The sequence below is a fragment of the Sceloporus occidentalis genome, unplaced genomic scaffold (assembly GCF_023333645.1).
Source record: "Sceloporus occidentalis isolate IW3139 unplaced genomic scaffold, rSceOcc1.0.p SCAF_5, whole genome shotgun sequence".
Classification (NCBI taxonomy): domain Eukaryota; kingdom Metazoa; phylum Chordata; class Lepidosauria; order Squamata; family Phrynosomatidae; genus Sceloporus; species Sceloporus occidentalis.
The window spans coordinates 170376923-170399416 of NW_028316985.1; the positions used below are offsets into that span (position 1 = coordinate 170376923).

Below are 22494 nucleotides of genomic sequence, written 5' to 3' on the forward strand. Positions count from 1 at the left end.
AGGCTTTCCAATTTCAGCACTTCTTTCAAGTATTGCTGCTATTGCTGCTGAATAATCTTGTGAAGATTATACATACAAAACTATCATTCACTGTTCATTATCTTGCAGAAAAATGGGTTCCCCCAAAATTGAAAAACTTCAGCAACAACAATAACAACAACAAAAGAAGCTAAGATTCTTTGAAATTTTTAGTCTTATGGAGATAATTATTATGTGCTACAGTGCATGTAGTTTTTCTGCACCAAAACCCATCCCCCACCATCTGTCCTTTCCTCTATTTGAAAAGGCCCTTCCCCCAAAAAAGCCCACATGCATATTTCTACACAGATTAATTCTTTAAAAGGTGTGAATTCCTCTTGAGAACAACACAGAATCCTCATTTTGCCATCCAGCCTCTGTTTAAAAACCTCCAAAGAAGAAGACTTCCCCAGACTCCAAGGCAACATATTCCTCTGACAAACAGCTCTTATCATGACAAAGTTCTTCATAATGTTGAGCAGGAGTCTTTTTTCCTGTAGTTTCCTTGCTCTGTTTCCTTGTCTCTGGAGCAGCCAAAAACAACCGTGCTCCATCCTCAATATGACATCCCTTCAAATAATTAAACACGGCTATCATGTCACCTCTTAAACTTCCCTTCCCCATCCCAGACTCCTTAAACCATTCTTCATAGGACATGGCTTCCAGACCTTCCTCTATTTTGGTCACCCTTATCTAGTCAAGATTCGCAAGTTTACCGCACAGGGCTCCAGGCACGGGAGGAGAATGGTACAAAAGGGGCCGGGATGGGAACAGAATGAGTGGGGGACACATTTTACTGTACACAGGAATGCTGGCAGAAGTCCCTGTTCATTCCGTTCCATTCCCAATCCATCCCAGAGGAGGCGATTTTTGAGAACTGTTTCTGAACAGTTCTCAAAAATTGCCTCCTCTGGGATGGATTGGGACTGGAACAGAATGAGGACTTCTTCTGCTGGCAGTGGCGTTCCTGTGTGCAGTAAAATGCGTCCTTCACTCATTCCCCACTCGTTCCCGGCCCCTTTCATTCCGTTCTCCTTCCATTCCATGGGATCCGAACAGGGGTTTTTTTTGCAAATTTTCGTGTGATTATCACTTTAGAAACAGGAGAGATCCCTTAGGGGAATGAGGTTAGTTCAAGTTAGAAGATCCTTTATAAATTGTATAAATTTGCATGAACTGCATAACTACACATATTCTAGGACAGAAAACATGATTTTGGGGGAGAAAACATGTTCTTTACACAAAAAGCAATGTTTTTTGACAGAAACCAAAGTATTTATTAAATTTATGCCAAGCCCTATTCTACACACACACAAAAATGTTCCATGTGCAGAAAGCTCATTCTGTGTATGGGAAAAGAGTATTTTTCTGAAAGATCACATGGCTCTTCTTTTTGAGGATTTCATGTTTGTTGGGACCTTTTTTTTCATCATGGATGTAAAGATTATTTACATTTTAGGTTTTATGCAAGCTTTTTTGGTTCGCAGTAGTAGTAGTCAAAAGGCACCTTAATAATTTCAGAATTAAAATGAACAAAACCAAGGAGTACACAATTTATAGCAAAATACAAATAGACAAAAAGTATATTGCGGTTTCTTATATGCTATGCAACTCAAGCTGAGCATGTCATTGTTGCCTTTGCATCTGGTTCTGTTAGTGTTTGTAATCTGTATAGAACCCACCAAATACTGAAATTTCAGGAAGTTAGAAGAGTTTGGATAACGGAGGGCAAAATCTATCCATTTTGCTTTTTTTTGCATCCAGATTTTATAAGAAATCTATGGATTTTTCAAAAAGAGTTTCAAAATAACCTGAAATAAAGGCCCACCCATTCTGCATCATCTACTTTTAATGTGTCCAATAAATAAAAAAGACTACATTGTGAGCTGTTTGCCTCCAAAATAATCTCTCATTTAACAGAGGAAAAAAGATGGCAACACTATTTCAGGAATTCAAATCCTGAGTTTAAATAATTAAATACTCAGAGACCAGGTTCTGGATAAACAAATCCATCATTCCAATTTTTTCCAATATTTGATTTTTTAAAATTTCCTTAAGATGGAGATATTTGCCTATTTCTGTATATTTTAATAAAAAAAAATAATCTGAAATAAAATCCTCATCTATTCCTAGAATGAATTTCAGAAGATTAAGGGTGTAAATTTTCACTTATTTCATTCTTGTATGCAAGAAATGATTGAATTTTTAAAAAGTTATCCTTAATAGGTGAAGTCAATGGGTGGTTGGGTTGCACAATTTTTGAACATTTTTCACACTTCAGAATTGTGTTTACATAGAAACTGTTTGCTTGAAAAAAACTTATGTGCAAAAAAGTTTATTTCTTCATATTTAAAATTTTAGATCCAAGATTTTTGATGGGTTTTGTACAATAGAATTTTCACGAATAAAGTGCAAAAAAAAAATAAATAAAACAAAAACAATCACACAGAGAGTGACCATTTTCTCAAAAGAGTGTCTTGGCTCCAAATCACGCTGAAGAAATAATCCTGTTTGAGACCATTTTAACTGCCCTGCCTTAGTGTCAGGGAATCCTGGGAATTGTAGTTTATTGTCGCCCCAGAACTTTCTAACAGACAAAGCTAAATGTCTCACAAAAATACAGATGAAGACACAGAGGTGTGACCCTAAACCCAAACTGAAACTGGCAGAACAAAAAAGTCTAGGGGAAAAAAGTCTAGGGAAAAAAAATGATCATTGCTCCTTTTTGTCACAAAAGTACAGTTCCCAGAATTCCCTAGCACTGGGCCAGGGCAGTTAAAGTAGTTTCAAACTGGATTATTTTTGCATTGTGTTTTAGAGCTAAGCTGCATCCCTGCAGTCGAAATAATGTTGTTTGACACAACTTTAACAATCAAGACTCAATGCTATGGAATTCTGGGAAATAAAATTTTGTGAGACATTTAGCTTTCTTTGTCAGAGAGCTCTGGTGTCGCAATAGCTACAGTTCCCAGAATTCCACAGCATTGAGCTGTGGTAGTTAAGGTGGTATCAAACTGCATTATTTTGGCAATGTGGATGCAGCCTCAATATCACAAGACAAGAAAATTTGTGAGTACCTTTAAAAAAACATTAATTTTTTTTAAAAAATATATATTATAAGTCAACAACTATATACAAAACATATCACAACAATAAAGCAAAATAAAACAATTCATCTCACAATTTTGAACTGTGAGTATGAAGGAAATGAGGAGATCATCAGGGGATAGTGTTTATGGATTTTACCTTTTCTGCCACAAGCTGAGCAAGTCAGAACCAACCACAAGCCAGTTTGAGGCAAAATAAATATACAAACATGCCATCTGCCTCATTAGGTCTTAATTCATTCCCAGGAAGAACATGAGAGAAAAGCAAGGGATGGCTTTTGAAAAAACAACTTCAAGACAGTGTCATTTTATTGACTGAATAAATTGCAGGTTTATTACATTGTAGTTTACTTGCACTCATCATTCCTTCAACTGCAGCCCTCCCTGCCTTAAATCAGGAAAACATGGTGGCTGTATAGGAAGAAAAATCAGTTTTCTCTATTCTGGAATACTTTTTTAAAAAAAATAAATGAAATAACTTGGCGAGGGTTGGGGGTTTTTTGGTAGTGTGTTTTGAGCATACTCACATTTTGCTTTTCTAGACATTCACTTCACAACCTGATTTTTTGTGGCCTTTTATCATCTGTATTGTCCCATGGGAATTCAAATGGCTGCAACTTTCATTATAGGCTATAATTCAGCCATCTGTGGCTTGAGCAATTAATTTGTTTTGAAGATAGGATCTAGGGGGTTTAACCTACTTTCAGAGGAGGTCTAGAATCCAGAAAAGCTGTATGGAGCACAAGGCTTCATGCTGGGGTAAGACAATGCTGAGCATTAAATGTTATGGTGGTTTGATTTTCATGTATTATTATTTTAAACAAAAGGACCACTAAATTCATTTACACCCTCTCAGAACCTTGCAAAGATTATCTCAAAAGTGGTTTTTAACCTTTCCATTCACATAGAAAAGTTGACTGGACTAGTAGTTGACTACTGGCAATGGAATAACATTCTCCACCACATTTGAAAGCAACAGACCATTTTAGTGGGCACCAGTCAAACTGTGTTTACAGACCTAGCATTACTGGAAGTGAGACTGTAGATTCTACGGATACTTAGGAGATTCAGGCATTATTGTTCAATAGTTTATTCCCTGTGCAAGCAAACAAGGCAACTTCCCATACACACAATACAAAACCTTGGCTGTACTGCCTGTACTTAATCCAGGACATCCCTGTCCTAGAACAAGAAATGAGTCTGCAACAAACATTACAGTTATGGCAGTCTCTGAACTTTATCGCATCAGAACCTGTAACATTCCCATTGAGTTCTGAAAACGTTCTGTTGCAGAATGATCAGGGAACAGGACTCATTGCATTAGAGAAGTAATAACGGGATGATAATGTATCAGGAACATATTATGCTGCCCATCGAGCTCCGTTCAGCAACCTCCCTGGCCCAATTTAAGAAGGGGCTAAAAACATTCTTTTTCAAGCAGGCTTACCCCTGATTCTTTGCCCTGAGAGTCCTCTTCCCCCCTCTGTCAGTTGTTTGTGATCTGGCACAAGTTCTTTTATTACTGTTTTAATGGTATTGTTTTTATAAATTGTATTGAATATTGCTGTTAACTGCCCTGATGTTTCGAAGGGCGGTATATAAATAAAGTTATTTATTTTTATTTTATTTATTATATTGCACAACACCCCCTTTCAATGGGTGCTTTTGCCGAGTGCATTCTCATATTGTACTGCTGTGGTGCATGCATATTTCTTTAGATGGGGCGCGATGCCGTGATGTCATCACTCTATCATCTTTTTACCTCAGACAACTTCCAGTTGGATGCTCTAGGACTGAAGAGGAGGAAATTGTCTCAGCCAATCAGGACACGAGGACTGACAGAATGGATATAAGAACAGATAGGATTACTGCACTAACTTTTCATGTTCCAGTATGATAACATTCCATGTTTCTCATTGTTCTCACCCTGGAAGGCTGTTGGAACACTTTGAGGTCAGAATAGGAACTCGATGGGAACGAAACTGTGCAGTAAACTTTACTGCGTTCCATTCTCATTCAGTTCCTGGAACATTATCATAACACTATGCGATAAAGTTCTCTAAAGCAACCTCACAAGGAAAGTTCAACATTGCAGGTGGCTGTGATATGTCTGTCTGTTCCACAACAGTCTTCAGCTTCACGAGAAATATAGAATCATTGTGTTGGAAGCAACTACAAGACCGTCCAGTCCAACCCCCTGCCATGCAGGAACTCTCAATTAAAGCATACCTGACAGATGGTCATCCAGCCTCTGTTTAAAAATCTCTAAGAAAGGAGACTCCACTATGAGATAGTTTGTTCCACCATCAAACAGCCCTTACTGTCAGGAAGTTCCTCCTAATGTTGAGGTGGAATCTCTTTTCGTGTAGCTTGCATCCATTGTTCCAGATTCTATTCTCTGAACAATGTATTTTGTAATAGGTATTTCCTATTTGAGACCAGGCTATCCCTGGATAGTTTAAATTACAACATGGATACATTGTAGTCATACATTATTAAAGAGAAATCCATCCCAACTCCAGCTGCATTGGGAATTGTAGCTAAACTCAGGGGCAACAGGAAAATCCAAAGAGGTGGCAGCTGATGTCAATATCCTTGATAAACAAAATCCCCTGTTGTTTTAACCCTGCAAGTCCAAGTTCCACTACATTATTGCATATACAGCTCTAATCTTCAATATAAGACAATGCCCGGGGGATTCAGGACAAACAAGTAAGAGTCTGTCATTGCTGCTTGTCCTGTGTTGGCCACCTGAGGTGATTGCTTCAGTCTGACAGTAGAGCTAGACCTATTAAAGCTAAAGAGCACTTTTGTATGTACATAGATTGCAAGCAGTAAAAAACCTCCCAAAACAACATGTTGCCGATGTATCACAGAGGGGTTTTAAATGAGCCTATTTATCCTGAAAGGTCACCAGATTGCAAGAAAAGGAAGACCAGATGAAGTTGTTTATACATGCATAATAACAAGATGAAGGACATTTACACATACATGGTTCCCCCCCCACTTTCTTTTCTTGTTCTTCACTGTCCTTAGTTTAGCTTTATTGAGATAATCCATCTGGTATCAGAAGTATTTTACAGCCCTTCAACTGACACAATGGAATAGGAAAGGGTTTTGTTTTGTTTTTAAATGTGATCCTAAAAAAAATGAAAACACCTCCAGTTAGGTCCTAATGAATCTAGAGGCTGTAATAAAGTCTGGATTATTCTCAACATCTGTTCCTGACAGTTATCCAGTTTTTCCCCTAATGGCAATGAACAAAGCGTTCCATTCTATTATTCATTCTCTCTCTCACATACACATACTTACACACCTACATATACATGCAGGGGACAGATAGGAGACATCTGATAAGAATCCTGCCTAAAGTATATACTAGTGATGGACTGGTATCCTTAAAATGAAGAAGGAATGTATTATTCTGTCAATAGTTGCATAAGAGGTTGTGCAAAAGTTCATATGATTCTATTGTAGATTAAGGGACTCTACAGCTCTTTCCTGGCTGAATTGTGGCCTCAGCAACCTCATGTTGTGGCCCTGATCTGGCCTTTGGAGGGCACAAAAAGGAGCCACAAAAAGCAGCTCTTTTTTGTGCCCTCCAAAGGGTGCCATAGCCGCAGCAGCAAGGCTGTATGGCACCCCTTCCTCTGAAATATAACCTCAGGTTGATTTCAACAGCTTCTACCTTATCATCAACTAATCCACACAAAAGATTCACTTTCTTGACACCACTGTGCAACTGCACAATGGACTTCTATTTGGAGTGGAAGGTGGCTGGATTGGGGCCACACCTCTGTTTGCCGAGTCCCCAATCCAGCCTAAATGGGATGGTTCAAAGCCACCTCATTGGGCCCATCTGTTTCACCCCTGACTTTTGATAAGCAGATTTATTGCTTTTACACATCATCACATGACCACTGTAAAACTCTGAAAGACCTGTATTACAGAGCCCTTTGAAAATTCAGGCCAAGGTTCGTGATTTGCTTCCTTCTGGATCCTATTACATACCACCCCATTCCCAGAACTTTGTAAATTAGCTTTATTATCATTCTGTACTGCATCCAAAGAAGTGGGTTTATATCCACAAAAGCTCGTGTGAAAATACAAATCAGATACTCTTAAAGGTGCTGCCCCGTTTCTTTTTCTTCTTCTTTTCCCCTTCCGTTCACCTTCCACAGCCAACTATCTGTCTGTACACACATGCACACATGAGCACATAGAGTAGTGTATAGTAGTGGGAAGGACTAGCATTCTCAGAGTACTGCAGCCAGCATAACCAGTAAAGGTACTGGTTGGAGACTCTTAGAAGCATAAACAAATGAAATTCCTAAGCTTTCATGCATAGCTATTCTAGCTAAAAATAAACACAGCATTTAATTTTCAGATCTTGGGGTATTGATTATTTTATCTAGCATGCTGCAGAGAAAGCTAGTATGTTCTGCATGGAATGCAATCTACAACCAAGATAGACAGGAGTTTTATTACTGCTGGTAGATGCACAGCCACACTTTGCAAGCAGGGGAAAAAACAGATTTCCTTTGGGAATAGGCTGTACAAATCCACAGTAGATTTAATGATGGTTAAGCCCCTGAAGTGTTATTATTTTCTGCTGACAGCCAAGAGCAGGACCGACAACACCAGGAGGTAGGGTGAACCCTTTAAGTCAAGTGGCAGCTTGAAAGGACAGGAGATGGATGTAAGTTCTGAGCAACAGAAAGGCATAGGGAACAAAGATTGGAAGCTAGAAGCCAAGTCAGCATTCAGGGCTGAAGGCAGAACTATGGGGATGAAGGTAGGAAGAAAAAATTCTGAGAGCAAGATTCATTGAATGCTACTGTTTACCACAGGTCTGAGCAACTTCTAATCTTCCAGGTGTTGGCCTGCAGCTTCCACCCGTACAGCCAAAGATAGGGAGATAAGGCAAGAGCATGGGAATTGCAGTTAAACAACTTCTAAAGGGCCATAGATTGCCCATCTGTGGTCCACCAGATTTATAGTCCTTTCCATGAACAAGAGCCAAAAGCCCTTCCAAGAGAGATAATGAGAATAACAGGCTCCCAGTTTGAGAATAAATTCCACTCCACTCATTCCTCAGATGATATCTACTCCCTCTTCTGTAGTTGCTGTATGCCTTCAAATCATTACCAAGAAAGTTCAATAATTACTATCAAAATTGAAGGAAAAAATAGTGTAAGAAGAGATAACAAGATCCAACACTGGTGGAAAAAGGAACTTTTATATTTAGATGTCGTAAATGTAATTGTGACTGTTTTTTGTGTTGGATTGGGGAAGGTTGTATTGTCAAGTTCAAGGTCATTGGTATGGTATGTCAAGACTATATTTATTGTCAATGTTATTGTTATTATTGTGAATTGTATTTTTAATTATGTGTAATTAAATCATCAGAAAACCCGAAGTCATTACCAACTCACGGCAATCTTAAGATACCTCTATTACAAGATTCTCATGGCAAGATCTGCCTCAGTGGCCCAGTACAAACGGTCACTTTGTGGCATGGCGGCAGCGATTTTAGGGTTCAGGAGTGCATAGCAACCACACGTTCCCAAACCCTAATACCTATGGGTGATGCCATCTTGATGCAGCACTATCCATATGGCGCACGCGTCCATGACGTGTCTTGTGCAACATGTCCAAATGGTGCGGCGCACAAAACATGTCACTGCGACAACCCTGCGGATCATTACTGTGGCCATGCGATTGCCATGTCAATGATCCAGAGGAGAAAGGGACGGCCTTTGACCGCCCCTTTCTTCTAATATGTACTGGGCCAGTGATACCTGAGACTGAGTCTGAGAGGCTCAAAGTTACCTAGTGGATTTCTATGGCTGAGTGGGGATTTCAACCCTTGTATTCAGAGTCCAAGTCAAACACCCAAACCACCACATCATCTTCTTTGAGGAAGGTAAGTTAACATAAGATACAGATGTAAGAGCTCCTTTGGAGTAGAAATGGCCAGATGTGCCCTAACCTAAACCACACACCTAAAATAATCTGCTCATTCATGTTAAAACTCCTTTCATACTTCAACATTTCACACTTTCACACACATGAACATTTCTCACATTTGAACAGGAACCACCAAATTTATCTCAGAATTGTAATTGTAATAGGGATAATTTGCTGCACAACAATTTAATTCCTACAAAATAGGAACTGATGGAACATATGGTATGTGCACATGCGTGCTACTTTTAGTAAGACCAAAAATATTCATTGAAACTCCTATGACATTATTAAATATTTAAGTGTTATTAGGGAATATGTGCTACAGAGTAGCTTAAGTATTTGCAAAGCCAAATTGATTTACCCTGTTTACTTACCCCTCATGAAAAATGATGGGCTGTATTCTTTTCCATCCCTCACATAGTCAAATATAGAAAAATAATACCTTCAAAAACATCCCTTACTTCATTCCCACAAACACTCAGGCACCTTCTTGTTTAACTTACTTATCTCTAATAATAGCATAGCAACAACACAAGCTATTCTTCTCTGTTTCTTCCAGGGTTTCATACACTTTTATTCTTTTATTCCTTTTATTCTATCTCCCCTTCAAGTTTGATTGTTCATATTTAGCTAATCTTTGAGATCACTGAGACATTGAATGAGCCATCTCCACTGCAATTTAATCCCAGTATATGCTTCTTCTAACAAGGTCATCAGAACAACATATTTTCCCTTTCAAGATGTGAACATTATTATTCCTTCATTCTGTGGCAGAATGTTTTGTTTTTTTAAAAAAACAATTAACTACATTTGGGCTTCTTTAGACTCAACCTGAGCAAAGAGTTGTTTCTTTTTCTTGCTGTCATGCAATGAACTGTGCAGCATATGTTACTATTATTATCTACAATCAGCCCTTAGGCATACTGTTAGGTTGCAGAGCTTCCCTTTCTCTTGTTACAGTCTGCATGATTATTCTTTCAGTTTAGATTCATTGTCTTACACTTATGACTCTCTAAGCCTATAATTTATCCAAATCATGCCAAATTAGTTTGCACTGCTGCTGTTTACACAATGCAAGAATACATTACAATTACCATTTCCCCCTCCAATTGCAATATCAAGGTCATTTGTAAGCAAGATATATAAAACTGTTCTTGTTTTTATACTATTTCTTGATTTATTTCATTTTCCCCCTCCTTTTCTTTCTCCAGTCAGGACAGAATTTGGAATATATTTTGATTCTCACACATACAGTTCTGTTTTCACAAGACCAAGCAGGGATTGAATATTGGTTCTTTGCAGCTTCTATTACCTTACCCTATGATGACCTCCTGGACATCTGTGGTCTTAAATATGCATGGGCTCCCACACTTCTAAATGCATATTTTAAGAAAAAATCCATATAGAATTATTGTCTCAATATTCTGATGGAAAAACAATTAAGAAACAATATTTAAATATATGTATGTGGTCAATTATTTATCTGCATTAATTGGAAACAGGTCTTAGAAGTGGAACCACAAGCTTTGTCCTAGATCATAACTACATCGTGTTCATTACACCTTTGTCTCTTGTCAGAATAGAAAACTTCTTAGGGTGGCAAAATTTATGATGGAGGACAACATTACAATGTTTAAGACCACACTGACAGATCAGCAAGACTCCGTTTGTTTTCTTTATGCTAAGAAGGAAAGCTGGCAATATGTTTTACAGCTGAACATAATCCTTCCATACAAGGCCTGTAATCCTTTAATGAAAGCCTTCAATAGGAAAAGCTGGGTACAATTCCTAAATTTGGGAGTTATTGTGAAGATAGAATGGGATTCAATAATCATGTCTGCTATTTTAATTTTTCTTTAACCCCTTCCCCATTATTAAATGCAAATAGAAGTATTATTGGGATAACACCATTGTTGGCTAAGGTGTTAAATATTTTTATATGATCTTTGCTTTTAATTTTAATTTTCATTGTTGGAATTTATGCTCAAGTAACTGATATGGGATGGGGGTGGTCAGTGAGAAGAGAATATCAATTAATACTTCATTCTACTGTTAAAATCTGACAGTATTCTGAAGGTTTAATTTGTTAAAGGTGTCAGAAAAAGCTTTGCTCTGATAAAAGAAATACCCAGACCACATTCCATGAATATTTCCCCTTTTTAAGTTTTATGAAATGTATCATAACACTGAGAGATTGTCTGAGCAAGAGCAATTTGCTTCTCTTCAAGAAATGTTTGAAACTAACTAAATAGAGCCATCCCATTCAAAGTGACTTCTCCCAGTGGTACCTGCTCAAGCAGCAAAATATTACTATTGCTGAGGAGCTATGTGGGATGCTTTTAAAGAGAATCTGCAGTAGGCTGCTGTCATCCTTGCCTGCCCCCATCGTTTCCTTGTGCAGTCTATCTCTGGAATGCATCATCAAACTTGAGAACTGTCTCTCAGACTTGGAGACCCAAGACTCTTGTTTATATGAAATCATTCTACCATTCACACCTTGTATCAATTTATCCTGTGTAAATGGAAACCCCAATAAATTTGAACAAAAGAGAAACAGATCGAATACCACCTAATTTAGCATTCCATTTTCACCAGCACTTTGCCAGATATGTTAAGTTCTTCCCAGCTGTTTGCCCCCATGAGAGCCTAATCTTAGCAATAGCAGCTTCATTTATATATGGCTTCATACCACCTAAGCATTCTTTAAGTGGTTTACAACTGTAAGCTAATCTTGTACTTATTTATTTATTGGAACAATGGAAGGGTTTTGGTTCTATAAGATCCAAGGTGGCCCCCAGAATACTACTGGAATGCTCTAACTCATGGCTTACCACCAGCACAAACATCATTGCATTTTTACATTTGCAGAAGCTTCTGTGGGTGTATCAGGGCCACTTCAGTGAGTGGCCTACCCTGTTTGTCAAGATCTAAGATTTGGTCTGATGGTCAATTTAAAATTAAACTAAAAAGACCAAAACACTCCGTTCTTTTAATGAGGGAAGCTTTTGTCATTTCCCCCACTATTTTCACCTTTATGAGATCTAAAGATAATGTTAAAACATTATCATTTCATGTGGACATGTATGTGGGTTAGCTCTCTATTTCTTTCACATTCCCCCCTGAAAATTAACCTATCTTAAGGTGCTTCCAGATGACTGGATCCTAGCATTACCAGTAGAAAGGTATAGTGCAGATAATCTGCCATTTTCTCTTTATTGTATATCTAATGTCCTCTGCTGGTAGGAAAAACTACCCTCCTCCCTTACTCTTATAAGTCATGAACTAATCACAAGTTATAAAGTTCAAAATGTTTTATTGATAGCTCCAGTGAGGGTTTCCTTCTCCAGGCTTATAGCACTGGATCCTGACCAGATAGAGCTTCTCCAAAGGCACATCATGGCTTTTTGCAAGTTTCTGAACCCTTCTGGCAAATCTTCCCTTGGATTTCTAAAATTACAGGCCCCTTAGATCCAGCTCCCCTGAATGGCTGACTAAACCTGTCACCTATGAACAATTCTGACACAGGAGAAGCTCCTGGGGCTCCTGCATTGGGTGGACTATTCAAGATGGCTCCTTCTGCCTCTCCTGCTTGTTTCTCCATCCATTTAAACTCAGAGTCCTAGACAGTTCTTCCAAGGTAGTCTTCTAAAGCCACACCATTTTGGATTATTCTTGAACATTTTACAGATGAAAAATGGGTCATGTGTGGCTAAGCAACAACATGCAACTGTGTGGTCAAAATGACAATAGTTATTAATGGGGAAAAATGTACAGGCTGGGAAAGGTTGGAGCACTTTGGTTTTGCCTCAGTCTACTGGGAAGGGCAAGATTCCATTCCCTCATCTCCTTTCCTTCATGTTGAGTGAACTTAATACAAACTACTTTGGCACTTTGGACTTGGCTTGAAACATGTGAAGTTAGCTGAGGATGAAGGGCGAAAGTGGGCAGAGAACAGATAAACTGGGACATTTTAAAAGCAAATGAGAAGGTGGCATGATAAAGGATTCACTAGGGTTCTCTGTGTCAAATTTGAGGTTGTGGATTACTCTTTAGGCATTGCTGGTTCTACTATCCCATCCTGACTGGCCTAAAAGGACTTGCCTATCCTTCAGTTCCCTATGGGAGCATCTGCACACTCTACCCTGCTGAGTCCATTCAGGTTTTTAGAGTACATTTAAAAAAATATATAGAAAGAACATAGTTAGAAGAAGATGTGAGAATGTAGGGAAGATTACAAATTGAAGGCATTTGGACTCCATATACAGTGGGCACTTTATATTGGCTGGAGTTTAGTTCCAGGACCACCACCCAAATGAATACCAAAATCCAAGGATGCTTATTAAATACAGTGGCATAAAATAGCAAAATCAAGGTTGGCTTTTTTTGGAATATATATATTCCATGAGTAAAGAATCCATGAGTAAAGAATCTGTTAATATGAAGAGCCACCTGCAATTTGGTGATGAGGCCAGGTCAATTGTACAGTAAAAGCCTTAGGTATCGAAAAGGACACTTAAACTAAATGGTCAAAATCTCTGAAAGCAGATCTTGGATTTTGAAATGGCTGTTTGCAAACAATTTTCATATCTAAGCAATAGTGCAAAGTGTAACTTAAAGGAACATTGTGGTATACACTAAATTCTGATTAAAGAGAAATTATAGGCACTTTTCAAATGATAGGGGGAGACAGAATCAATCATAAAATTCTTATAAAGAGCAAGCCTAAATGTTCCAATATTGTCTCCAATTAAATTAAATTATACTTCAGGATCTTTCACAAACACTAATTTTATTCCTACCCTCTTTCTCCTTCTTTCACTCTGCTGGGGCTCAATTAGAACTGATGGTGTACATTCTCTGTACCCTTAAGCCTGACCCTAGGCAGAAATTTCAAAGCTCACACCATATTAATTTTAATATTTTCATGCATTTATAATTTAGTTACAGGTTTAAAAATAACCTGAATAAATTCCTAGCACAACCTCTCACTCAGAAGAGTTTTAAAATATGAAACTTCACTGTATTTTCTGAAGGGAATGAAAAGAGGATGAGGGAGAGAATAAAATAGAAAAGCAAGTTCTGAGAATGTAAATTTAGCAAGGAACAGCTGAAGGCAAAAATAGTCTCACTGAAGACTTATATGTTTAACTCCACTCTTTTGCCTCTAACAGAACATGTGTGGTTGCATATCAACAGGAATAGAATAGGGATTTTTCTCTCTCCATGTATGCATATCTTAAGTGTGTAGATAACCAATTAAACATTTTGGAGTCCTGTGAGAGGAGCAAATAACAGAGGTTTCATCTCTAATCAGACTATGAGTGGCTTCTGCTGTCATGAACAACATTTTCCACACATTCTGAAACCTGACTCTTGGATTCAGGCTCCATACAGACATTTCTGAAGCTTGTGCCACTTTAAAGACTAACAAATTTTATTTGCTATTGCTTTTATGGACTGCAGACCAGTTTGTCAGATGCAGTCCACAGATTTTTGTTCTAAATTTTTATTTGTGCTGAAACAGACTAACAGGATTACTCCACACCCAATCCCTGGAAATAGATTAGGGAGTTTATCCCATGGTATACTAAATCCATCTTAAAGCTTAATTCAGGTGTCATCCTGAGGTCATCAGAAGGTTTTTGCCACCCGAATACAGCCCGGGTGTATCCCCACTTCAGGAGCACTCTGGTGGCCATATTCTTGAGATGGAAAACTCCTGGATCTGAAAATTGCTATAAGGAGCACTCCTGGAAGCAGGGATGCACCTTGGATGTATTCAGGCAGCAAATTCAGTGGCAAGAACCTTCTGATAAGATCAGGATGCTGCCCAAAATAAGCTTTAATCTGGATAGATGTAAACCGATTTGGTAAGCCATGAGATAAGCTCCATGGTGGTAACTGAATTACCTGCTTAACTCTCCAAGATTGTATACAGCATATTAGAAGACTCAGAGAAGGTCTAGCAATCTTGATCCAGGTCCCATGCTAATCAAGGAGTTGCCAGAGAGTTTAATCCAATATACACACCAAAGTCCAGAAATCTAGAGTAAGAAATGTCAGGCAAGGCAGTGTCACCCAGTGCAGTAACTCATAGTTTCATTTCCTATTGACCTCCTTCCAAACCACACCATAAAGAATCCTTAGTAATATTTTTTTGTACAAAGATTTATCATAAATCAGTCATAATTCCTATATATCACTGATTGTAATGGCAATAGTTATGACATAAACAACTAGCAAAATTAAAACAATACCTGTACATTACAATATCATATGCACAGCCTAAACGTATCTACATGTATATAGTTTTGTGTGGTTAAAGTGAAAATATGGTAAGATGTGAAGATTTTAAAGAAAATTTTTAAATAATAATAAAAAACTTTTTAAAATAAGATAAAATAAAAAAAATAATTTAATCAACCTTAGAGACACCTTCTTTCTTCTCCCACTGAGCCTCACCCCACTGATACCATATCTTCTGCTGAGCTCCAGTGTTGTAAAAGAAGGCTGGTGAATACCATAGCCCATTTCTAACAAAAGGCAGTTGTTTGGGGAGCAGTGGTGTCACCCCCTCTTTGGCTATCATCTGGTGTTGTCTGAACCTCCTGCACCCCTCTAGTGATGCCCTTGAGCCAAGGCTACACGAGGAATTTTGGAGCTATTGCATGACAAAGAGGAATGACATTGGCTGTGCTAATTTATAGCTAGTAGTAAATTAGTACATCTAGGCTAACTATCTCAGCGTTTTCCTTTCAAACCTGGTCAGGACATCTCCTGTTGTGGCAACTGGTTTTTCAATCTAGGATGTTCCACAGGATGAATTGGCTCCATATTTAATTTGCAATTTAATCAGGAGTTACATGGAGTTGTCCAGGCTACGCTTCTCCCCGTACCAGGGCAGGACTACCAGCCTTCTCTGGCTCTCACTTGAGCCTGTTGCCTTGGCCCTGCTCTTTTTCTGATGAGGTCTCTTTCAGGTAGGACATCACAAATATCATCTTAGAAATCTGTTCTTTTACAAGTTATACTGGGCTAGTAAAATGTATTGTTATTTTACAGCTCTGTCATTTGCCATATTTCAGGAACATCTACACACATGCCATGGTGGTGCAATGGTTAAATGCATGTATTGCAGCCACTCACAAACCATAAGGCTGTGAATTCAATACTCACCAAGGGCTCAGCCTTCACTCAGGCCTGCATCCTTCTGAGGTCACTAAAATGAGTACCCAGCTTGTTGGGGGGCAATTAGCTTACAATTTTAAACTACTTAGAGACTGCTTACATGGTATGAAGCAGTATATAAATGAAGCTGCTATTGCTATTACTATGCCATGAAGTTACCTTTACATTTCTTGTCAAGATGGAGATATTTGAGAAATAGCTCATAGCAACGAGCTACTCCAGTTCTCAATTTCTGTCCAAAATACATATAAGAGATATTTTCCCCTTTGCTAATGACATAAAGGCAAAACAATTCTGGCAGGTTGCCACTATGTTTGACTGATACACACCATCAAGGTGATTTCTCTTCAAAGCTGTCAGTAGAATTGGTGTCCATACTCCTTTTCTTTGTTTTAGTAGGTCTGCACCAGGAGACTGAATCCAGATTCTGGGCAGACACATTTTCAATTCACTCTTCCTCAGCTGAGCTATAACAGTGAGTTGGTAGCAACTTGCACCTCTCGAGGGTGTTAAACCAGCATATTGAGAACAGATATGCTACATCTACAGAAGTCTCTAAGATTTGATTGCAATGTAATGAAGAGCCATTTAAGCCATTACTTCCACATAAATTACTCAGTGCTTGTGTGTTCCAATTTATAATTGCTGAACATTTTAAGCAGCATGATTCCTAATCAAGGGGATAGGAGGACATGAATCCAAGAACGAGGGAAAGGAATTATTGGATAATACGTCACATATTCCACCAGTGGTAATATTATTTATTCCTACCTGTCTTATATTTGGACAAGTGATGAAAGTGCTAGAATGATGTCATTCTTTGAAAAAGCCAAGTGTTGGTAGTTTTCTGCATCTGCATGAGATGCAAAGCACTCATGAAGGCTTCCAAATGGCCCAGAAAAACAACTTAAAAGGAACTTAACACATGTCTCTTTAGCTCAACATCGTCTGTTTTTCCTCATATGAATCCTTCAAAGTCTCAGTGACAGGGCTTTCTTTTATAGGAAGAAACACAGAACTGAGTTTTCTTAATTTCCTAGTTGTTTGTCCTTTCAAGGTTGTGTTGCAAAACTGTGTCCTAAACTTTATGCTTTGGTTCATTTATCTATTTGTATTATTTTATTATCAGACACCTTGGCTATACCCCTTTTGATGACATAGGTAGATGTCTCTTTAAACTATTATCATAAAATATTTTAGCTGGTTCTTTTAACTATTGTAAGCTGCCTTGGATCCAATTTTGGCAGAAAAGGAAATTACAGCTGTGTTTGTCTTTCAGTTATTGTGCTAGCACCTCTGTTCACAACGGTTAACCCTTTAATTACAGTTTTGTCATTGGCACACTCTGTGGCTATTTAGTGTCTGAAGGAACATGGGAACCAACCAAAGTAGTTCTTGGCTCAGCTTCAGACACCAGATGGAGAAAGAAACAAGACATCTCCCTGGATCTCCTCTTGGTCATTTAGAAGTTCACTAATCATTCCCTGGCCACTAAATGGCCATGGGAGCAGTGACATTGGATTAGGACGTGAAGAACACAGAAAGGAATGGGGGCTTAGTTACAATCATACAGCATTATGCTCCACCAGTGTGATCAGCTATTTATCCCATTTGTGGAATAAAAGTGGAAAATACACCATATGGGGTAAAGTCCCACCTACCTACCTGTTTGTTTTTATGCAGATGTTCAAGAGTAACTTCAGAAATGCATACAGAAATTGATTTGTGAATGAACATATGTGCAACTGACCCAGAATAAAGGCTTTGTCACATGTGGCTTTTAAACCAAAATTTAATTGGGAGAGAAGTGGCATTGGTGAAGGTGATCACATGATATCACTTCCTTCCTGTACCTGGCCTGTGCCCCAGCGGTCCCATCTCATTATGGGTAATACCAATGAATGAGATGCCAATTGTGCTATTCTGGGTGCAAAAAACCATCCCGGGGCATTCATGCACATGGTGTCATGGCCCCTACTCCCCCTTCCACCCTTCCCCTTTCTATTTTTTTTTTTTAAATCCTCAGTTTTTTGTGCTATTTTGGAGCTCTGCAGCCTTGAGGGTTTTAAAAAAAGGATTAAAGCATTAAATCAGAGGTGCAGAGCTCTGAAGCTACACAACAAATTTTGGAAAAATAAAGCAACATAACAACAACAACAACAAAGGCATGCTGGGGAGGGACGGAGGGAGGGAGATCAGAGTTAAGAGATAGGGTGGGTAGGGAGCACAATGGGGGCAGCAGCTCTCAGTTGCAAGAAAGCAATGTAAAGCAGTAAAAGTAAAAATAAAAGTGGTACATTGCCATTTATTTTATTTTTGTTCATGATTGCAGTGAGAAAGGGGCTGGTGTGATAAAGAGAGATCTGTTAGAAACATTTTTACTTCAAAAATGAAAAAAAAAAGGCTATCTCCCACATTTTAACATTCAAAGTAGTTTTGTGGAGGGTGGAGGTGGCAGCTATGTGCTGTTAGATGTAACATCTACTTTGGTCCTCTGAGATGCCAGCAACTTAACATGGAACCTGTCAAATAAAAGACACACATTCTACTGCTAAGCTATCTCTCTCCCCTGGCAAAATATTTTTCATGCAACCTTTGTCTCTTACAAACTGGTCCTTAGATATATTTTCCATGGTTTTCCCCAGTGCAGTTATGTCACAAAGAAATATTTTTCTCTTCTGCACAAAACTGTAAACCTATTCCTTTCTCATTACTCACCTTCAAAATACTGATGCTATGAATAATGAAATCTGTACACCATCGGGGTGGGGGAGAGCGAGGTATAGAATCTGGCATTTTTGTTAGTGCTAATCTGGAAAGAAATTTAATTGTTTGTTTGTTTGTTTTCAAAAAGCTTCAATTATTCAGTTTATTTTAAAAAAGCAATGAGTGTGGTATGTTGGATTTAACTCTCTTTCAAAAGTCTATCATCAGGCAAAAACAATCAAACCACCCATGAGATATGTGATACTCAAGAGTCACCTGGCAAGTAACATATCTTGCCTACTCTATCTATTGAAGTCCAAGGATACACATTCAGTGCAAGATTGTTATCCCAGTGTAGGCTGCAGTAGAATATGAAATCCAAGTCAATGTTAATTCTGAGGGCTATTCATTTTTGTTGAACGTGTTTTGAATGAGCTGCTTTCTCAGAGAACTAAATTTCTGACAGTAAACATGGTATGATAGAAGAGTCTGGCACAGAATCTGTGTGATCTTTGCCCTTTATTGATATGTGACATTTCCTGAAAAAAACAAAACAAAAACCTGTATTGAATAGCTCACCAGGGAGCTATTTTTCAGTTGTCTACTGTGTCCCAGGACTTCTGGCATAAACAAAAAGGCATAGATGCAATGCCAGATTCAGACAGGATGATGATGTACAAGATAGCCCAGGAGAGCAATTAAACTCTAGGGTTGAAAAGGCAAGAGAACCTAGTGCAAGAATTTTTAAAAATGAACAGAAGCTGACCGATAACAATGCTATGTGGATCATATTTGTTGTCTAGGCCTAAGGAGTGATCTGAAAAGACCCACTGCAGCACAGTCATTAAACATGAACACCAACACTTAATCCCTTTAACGACAGGAACTCTCAAGTGTATAATCATGACCTCCCCTTTTTTCCACAAGTAGCTTGGGAATTGGTATCATTAAAGGGATTAAGTATTTGTGTACATGTTTACATAACTGCACTGCAATGAGTCTGTTTAGAGCTCTTCCTATGCCAAAGGCATTGGATGCAATCCACTACACATTCTGCTCTATAGCTTCTGTTTGGTTCAAAGGAGTCTTGTCTTGGCTGGGCTTCCATCTTTTTAACTTAGCAGTGGAAATGCTCTCAACCTCATCATTAGCCCATGTGAATCTGTCAGGAAGCATAAACATAACTGACAGAAACAGCTTTCTCAAAACTGTTTAGCTTCTAGAGAATATTTTTTATTTGAACTTATCGCCCTATTGTTTTACTTTCCCCCCAATGTTTTAATTTTTCCAAACTGCTTTAATTTAGTGTTTTAATATAAATATTTATTTAAACTTTTTTTTGTATCACATAGGTTTTAACTGTATCACTGTTGCTACTTGTTGTGCACCTTCAAGTTGTTTCTGACTCATGGTGACCGTAAGGAACAAGTTTTTCAGAAAAGCCAGAGCAGACCAGGGACTTTACCTCACCATTGATGCCTGCAGCAAGCTGCAGTGAGGACAAGCACACAGTATAAAGGCATAATGACTTAGAATTCTAGGGAAAATGAGGGGAAATCTAAGATGCAACATATTGTAATATCCAAATATCACTTACTCTCTCACTTCCCTTTCTTAGCAATGCAGAAGCATTGTCAGGGTAGGTACAGATTAAATACAGGAGCTAAATGCTACCAATACGTATTGCATTGCTTTATTTATATCATACTTTTCACTCAAAGCTGAGACTCAAGGTGAAAATTGCATAAGCAATGTGTTTGTAAAGAGATAGAATGCACTCTTCCAAAAGCTTTCTTTACTTTGCCAACAGATAAAGCACTATCATGAAAGGGTAGTGAAAGAGGGAATGGAGGTGGAGGTAGTTCAGGAGAAAAAATGAGGTTAGCTTTTATCTAAAAAGCAATGTATAGGATTAAAGCTCAGCTAGACTCCTGAAGTCCCACTGAAGTCAATGGTATTTGATCAGCCCAGCCATGCAGGATTGCAGTCTTGAAGAACACTAGAATATGTAAGCCCAGAATCAGAGCTGTATGACTACTTCCATCCACATGCTTTGGATTTGTTTTTCTCAAAGAGCAGCTACCTCTTCCCCATACTTCATGGCAATCCCCCTTCTTGAATACTTAGGAGAGTTTGAAGGGTAACTTGTAGAAAAGCTAGCAGGAGGCCTTCAGTTAAAAGAAGGAGGGGCAACTGTAAGCTAAAAGACTGTACCCTTTCTAGAGGTTTTGGACTATAACGTCTCCAGCTGCAGTCAGAACAGTCAGTGCTAAGAGGCTAGGGGATTTGTAGCCCAAAGCATCTGAACTGTGCCAGGTTGCTTGCAGAGCTAGACTGTGGAATGTATCTGTTCTATCAGGAGAAGATTGTGTGAAAGACAAATAAGTTTACTATTATTATTAACTTATTTATAAGCTTATCCCACCCCCCAATAAGCACCAGGTGGCGTACATGGCTCTCCTTATCCCTACTTTTATCTTCAAAAGAACCCTGTGATGTTGGGCATGCTGTGAAAGAGTGACTGGCTCAAAGTTTGCCACTGATTTTCATGGCTCAGTGAAGACTTGCAGCAAATAAAGAAGAGACAAGCTTCACGTGCTAAAAAATGGTCAACTGTTTATTAGTGTTTAAAAAGCCCAAAGTATTTTGGTCACATGAGGCCTTCCTCAGGGACTGAAAACAAATATAAATACACTTAAGATATAATATATAAAAACATAGGACAACACTAATCAAACTGTGATACAAAAATATTCATATAGTTCTAAACAAATTTATACATACCCTTCAAAAGAATTCATTGGAGTTGTGAACACTCTCCAACATACAGGACCATAAAGATAAAGGGAACATACACTGCAGCATTTCTGTATATATTCATATTTCAGCTGGCCTTGGGAAGGCATAACCAATGATATGTCCTGATGGGACACAGGGACATACAATGCAGTTTCTTCAGACAATTGCTTATTCTATTCATTTCATTTTACAATCATATCCATACATATGTTCTAATATATACTTTCTGTATTATATTCAAATTAAAGATTGCAGGTCAAAATCTTCATTTAAACCAGCAGGCACCAAGGATTTCAATCATAGGATTCATTCTATCTCTTTTTTCTTTAAAATATATTCTTTATTATTATAAATTCGTTCTGTTATCCAAAACCAGAAATCAGCTGTAGAATGTTGCATTTCTACAAAATGACCAACTAAGGCAGCTCCCACTCTTCTGTTTTTTGATTAGGGAGGTGTTCCCCTATTCTACATTTTATCTGCCTAGTGGTCCTCTCCACATAAGGTTTCTTGCATGTACACTCAATAGCATAAATCACAAAACTAGTACTGAATGTGCTAAAGTGGGATAGTTTATATCATTGTTGGTCATTGCAATTTACAAATTCTGTCATTTTAGTTATGTGCAATGACCACATGGATGATGTCCTACTGGTTTAGATAGACCTGTCACAGTATTCTCAGCAGTTTGTCTTTGCAACAATAA

General features: G+C 38.3%; 1 protein-coding gene across 2 annotated transcripts in view; it reads right to left on the reverse strand.

The window, feature by feature from the left end:
- The window catches only part of GRID2 (glutamate ionotropic receptor delta type subunit 2), a 1094955-nt gene that overhangs the window by 553380 nt on the left and 519081 nt on the right, over positions 1 to 22494 (reverse strand). The window lies entirely within an intron of this gene.